Below are 5,699 nucleotides of genomic sequence, written 5' to 3'. Positions count from 1 at the left end.
GAGTTTCGACCCCAGATATCTGGTATATGTGCTTTTTATGTTCTTTCTTGTCATTGCTGTAGTATTAAATCTTNCTNTCTATACATCTTAAGTTCGGTCTCAGTGTCTTCTTGGGTGCGCGGCTGNCCCGAGGCTTGAGTAAGTGCCTCCCTTTGGGAGTTTTTGAGTCTTTCATTGGCAATGGAGAGATTAGGAGTTCCAGGCCAGCCTCCAGTACATAGTAAGACCAGTCTGGCCTATATGAGACCCTGCCTCAAAAGTAGGAAGGGGGGATATAAATAAGTGTATGAGTTCCAATATATGTGAGAGTTTATATCACTCGTGACTAATGGTTCTGCATAATCACACTAACTCCAGATGACCCAACTTAAACCTAGCAGTGAGTACCCAAAAATGCATTAAATACTTTTATTATAGTTTTATTGGATTTTTACTTGAATGAAGCAACAGTATTTAATAGACTACAATTTTTTTATTGTATTCTCCAGACACACAGAAAAACAGAATCATTATATACTTTGGTCTTACCACCTCCCCACACACCAGCTCTCTCATTTCTTTAACAGTCTCATGTAGTCCAGGCTGGCCTCAAACTTGCTATACAGTCTGTGCCAGCCTTGAACTCCTGACCTTCCACCTCCTAAGTGCTAGAATCTCAGATGTGCACCACCATGGCCAGTTAAGGTGCATCTTTTCTCATAGCCCTGAGCAGCAAAATCGGTAACTCTGTGCTTGAGACGTGTGGTAGAGAGAATGCATTCCCCAGGCACTGAACAAGTCATCCGGTTCAAAAGTGGGGAGTGCATCGAGAAAGCTATGACCAGTTGCTGCAAGCATGATCCTGAACATCCTCAGTTAAGGCCTTGGCCCACAGGCTGCTTTGTGGGAAGTGGCAGGCTCCTTAGAGGGACCCAGTTGCAGTCCTGGAGAGCTGGCATCAATGGTTTAGGTGCAGAAGAGTCAGTGGGCTGACCAGCTCAGCTACCACCCAGGCCCAGATCCAAGGCCCATCCCAACATCTATCCCATATATGAACTGCTGGAGAGTTCTGAAGACCCAAAGTTGTAAGCTTTCCATGACACAGGGCAACAACAGGATACCTGAGAGGAGTCCTGGTCAGGATCCAGTATTGATGGTGTATCGAAGCCAGAGGCTTCCAACAAAACCAATTCCACTGCAATGAATATCTACAAGTAAAGATGTTAGGACAAAAGGGTATACTATATGGCTCACTGTGACACACAGGTGGGCTGCCAGGGTGGAGGGCAGGTACAAAGGGACAGGGAGTTGAGTGGGATTGGGGTACATAATGTGAAATTCTCAAAAAGTCAATAAAATGTTAGATTAAAAAAAGGACCACATTCAAGGTCACCGTCATCAGGGAAACCCCTAAATGGGGCTATGTGCCTTGCCCACTTCTCCTTTGCCTCCTAGCCCTGACGTGAATACTTTTGCTCTGCCATGTACTTCCACGGTGACATGACCGCACCACAAATCCTCAGCAACAGGTGACTGTGGACTGTAACCTCTGAAACTAGGAGCCTAAGAAACTGTTTCACTTGTAAATTATCTCAGGTATTATTATAGTATCCGAAAGCTACTAATATAGCAACCAAATCAAATGTGGATGAAGCATTATAAAGGATGGAAATTTGGAGCCATAAGCGCTGTTAAGAAGGAAATAGCAACAACTGAAGAATAAAGGGATCCTCTACGACACTGCAGCAGCGAATCAAAGGGCAGACGAAGGGAGAGCTAGGGCTGCTCAGGAAGGAAGACAGAGAGGAAGAACTACTCAACAGCCCAAGGAAGGCTCTCTTCACCTCAGTCAGGCAGAAGGAGAGAATCTCATGGGACCTGCCTAGAAAACATACTATCCCTCCCCAAATAATGGATGGAGAGGGTCTCTTATATTGTGCCATTGAATTATATATCAAAAAAAAAAAGGAATTTAGCTAAATGAGACACACAGCTAAGAGTTTGAATATAGAAACACATAATAACTAGGGCTGGAGAGATGGCTCAGTGGTTAAAGAGCACTGACCGGTCTTCCAAAAATCCTGAGTTCAAATCCCAGCAGCCACATGGTAGCTCATAACCTTTTGTAACAACATCTGATGCCCTCTTCTGGAGTGTCTGAAGACAGCTACAGTGTACTTACACATAATAAATAAATCTTTTCTAAAGAGAGAAAGGAAGGAAGGAAGGAAGGGAGGAAGGAAGGAAGGAAGGAAGGAAGGGAGGGAGGGAGGGAGGGAGGGAGGNGAAGGAAGGAAGGGAGGGAGGGAGGGAGGGAGGGAGGGAGGGAGGGAGGGAACACACACATAACTACATCAATGAAAATAGCCATTGTGTGAAAATGCCCTTGAAAACCTTTATCATAGTGGAAACATAGTGATAGACACCAACAGTGACAGCATCTGGGAAGTTGAGACAGGGGGATTATAAATTTGAGATCAGCATGAACTACAAAATAAAAGAAAACCAGTAAAGAACAGGCTTTTGCAGACTGCTACAATAAAGAATGGTGCTCCGGCAGCCAAGCAAGATGCCCAAAGGGAAGAAGGCCAAGGGGAAGACGGTGGCCCCAGTCCCCGCCGTCGTCAAGAAGCAGGAGGCCAAGAAGGTAGTCAACCCTCTGTTTGAGAAGAGGCCCAAGAACTTCGGCATTGGACAGGACATCCAGCCCAAAAGAGATTTAACGCGCTTCGTCAAATGGCCCCGTTACATCAGGCTGCAGCGGCAAAGAGCCATCCTCTACAAGTGGCTCAAAGTCCCTCCTGCCATTAACCAGTTCACCCAGGCGCTGGACAGGCAGACAGCTACTCAGCTGCTTAAGCTTGCCCATAAGTACAGGCCAGAGTCAAAGCAAGAGAAGAAGCAAAGGCTACTGGCCCGTGCTGAGAGGAAAACTGCTGGCAAAGGTGACATCCCAACTAAGAGACCAACCTGTCCTCCGAGCAGGAGTCAATACAGTCACCACCTTGGTGGAGAACAAGAAGGCTCAGCTGGTGGTGATTGCCCATGACGTAGACCCCATTGAGCTGGTGGTTTTCCTACCTGCCCTGTGTCGAAAGATGGGGGTGTCCTACTGCATCATCAAGGGAAAGGCCAGGCTGGGGCACCTGGTCCACAGGAAGACATGCACCACTGTTGCCTTCACACAGATTAACTCGGAAGACAAGGGTGCTCTGACTAAGCTGGTGGAAGCTATTAGGACCAATTATAATGACAGATATGACGAGATCCGTCGCCACTGGGGAGGCAATATCCTGGGTCCTAAGTCTGTGGCTCGCATTGCCAAGCTGGAAAAAAGCAAAGGCTAAAGAACTGGCCACTAAATTGGGTTAAATATACACTAAATTTTCTGTACCTAAATATAATTACAAAATTTAAAAAAAAAAAAACAATGGCAAACAAACAAAAACCACAATAAACTGTGAGTTGTGGCTTAAGTCTTCAATCCCAACACGTGGAAGCAGACTGATCTCTGTAAGTTCAAGGCCAACCTGAGCTACAGAGTGAGTTCCAGACCAGCCAGACTGACCTAGTGAACCCTGTCTCTGGGGGGGTAAAAAACATAAAACAAACCATGTAATAATAAAACTATCTTGGATTCTAAACTAACTCAGTAAAGAAGCGGTCACACAAGTGTTAGCACCTGAGTTCAAACCCCCAGAGCCCACATAAAAGCAGATGTGGAAGTTGAGATCTATAATCTCAGCACTCCTGCACAGAACAAGACATGGGATGGGTATGGAGGGGAAATTCCCAGAGGCTCACAGGTTCACTAGCCTGCCATATGTAGCAAGGAGAGACAAAACGGAGACCTTTGTAAGACAAGGTGAAAGGGGCATATGCACACAGGCGAGCGTGTGTGCAAGGCACACGCACACACACAAACACACACACACAAACACAATTTTTTAAATAACAAAGAAAACTAACTTTCCAATTTTATCTAAAAATACTAGTTTCCCACAAGTTTCTAACAAAAAATTGAAGACCTGTCTCTAATGACAAGACAGACAACAGCCGACTGCCCCTTCTCTCTCAGACTTACCAACTTTTCGTCAGTCAGCCACAACTCTGTTAGTCCTCGACAGTCACCTGCTCAAACATCTGGGAATGCCTTGAGACTCAAAGTGTTGGTACCACGGAGCTTTTAGAAATGCACACGCCTGTCCCCTTCAAACATCACGCCCAGGTGACCGAGCTGCATGCTCCATGCAGTATCAGAAGGTCCAATTTACTGGACAGTGAGTCTCCCCAGCCCAGGAAGCCTAGGGCCAGCCATTCTGGATTTCAGGCTTTGGAATATTTGCACATGTAATGTCTTAGAAGAGCCAACTTTAAACACTAAATTCACATATACCCCATAAGCATCTTATACACATGGCCTGAGTGTGATTATATACAGAGTGTTTGAGTTTTGACTATAACCTGTCAGGCGAGGTAGGCGTGGGACGACCCACGCGTGGCATCACATCAGGACTCTTAAGGTTTCAGATTTGGAAGCTCTCTGAGTTCTGGGTGAGAAGATGCTCAGCTCATGCCTGGCAACCTAAGTGAGCATTTCCTCCATCACAGCTCCACCTTGCCCTTCTTTCTCCTAGGACCTCTAATGGTTATTCCAAAGCTTGGAGGAATTCATTTTGTTTGCATCAAAGCTCTTAAACAGCCGGAAGTATCCGTTAATCAAATAGTCCTCCCGTTCTGTTTCGGACTTGTCTTGCTTTCCAAGCAGAGTTGGAATTTAGTAAGAGATTTGAATACAGGTTTGGTGCATTGGCGTTGAGAAAGAAAAGCATCCAGAGGAAAGGCAAACCACCCAGGACTGTGGCGAGGTGCCTCGTCCCAGCGTGCTATAGGACAGCTGCAGTTAAATCCCACAGCCAGTGACGAACCTTGCTTCTGCACATGTGCTGTCCGGGTTTCAGACCCTTATTTCAGTACACACTAATAGTGCTGTAAAATTTAAGGTCTGGGGAAATGAAAAAAGGCATGTGTCAGTCCAGGGTTTTCATTTCTTTTGCTTTTTTGTCTGGTTTTTGGTTTTTGAGACAAGGTCTCCTATGTTGCCTGAGCTGACCCAGAACTTGCTCTGTGACAAGGCGGGCTGTGAACTCAGAATGTTCTTGCCTCGGTTTTCTCAAGGCTGGGATTAAAAAAATCCTCCACCACACCTACATCACTAGTTTTTCTTTCTAAAGGATATTTTGTCATATTTGAGAGCGGCTTGCGCCATGGCACACCGTGGTGGACAGAGGACAACTTGTGGAAGTTGGTTTTCTCTTTCTGTATGTGGGTCCCCAACTGACAAACTGAGTTCAATCCTTGGGACCAACATGGTAGAAGGAGAACCAACTCCAAAGGTATACTCTGACCTCTACACACACACACACACCATAAATCAATAAATGTAATTTTAAAGGAAAAAATTTTTTTTTACTCTACAGAGCACAAAGATACCATTATTTGGTTATCCCTGACCACAGAGAAGGTAAGAAATCTGCCCAAGTGGTCACTTACTTATACTTAAGTTTTATGTATGAGACAGGCAGTTTCAACCCTCACTAAACCAGACTCACACATGTAGAACTGAGTAATATCAATGGCCACAGAATGCAGTGGGAACAACCCGCAAGTCTGAGGCAGGCTCTGAAATTAGGAAGTTGTCCTAAAACTGCTGTTGTTCA

The 5,699-nt window shown here is 45.4% G+C and overlaps 1 protein-coding gene and 1 pseudogene across 8 annotated transcripts in view; one reads left to right on the top strand and one right to left on the bottom strand.

The window, feature by feature from the left end:
• Bbs9 (Bardet-Biedl syndrome 9) overlaps nucleotides 1–5,699 on the bottom strand; it is a 406,692-nt gene that overhangs the window by 398,188 nt on the left and 2,805 nt on the right. The window lies entirely within an intron of this gene.
• LOC110302534 lies at nucleotides 2,517–3,351 on the top strand (annotated as a pseudogene). Its single transcript, XR_002378807.2, has one exon. The product of XR_002378807.2 is annotated as a 60S ribosomal protein L7a pseudogene (transcript).

This window comes from Mus caroli, chromosome 9 (assembly GCF_900094665.2).
Source record: "Mus caroli chromosome 9, CAROLI_EIJ_v1.1, whole genome shotgun sequence".
In the NCBI taxonomy this organism is placed as follows: domain Eukaryota; kingdom Metazoa; phylum Chordata; class Mammalia; order Rodentia; family Muridae; genus Mus; species Mus caroli.
Note: the sequence above shows the minus strand (reverse complement) of the source record. Positions and strands in the feature narration are given on the sequence as shown.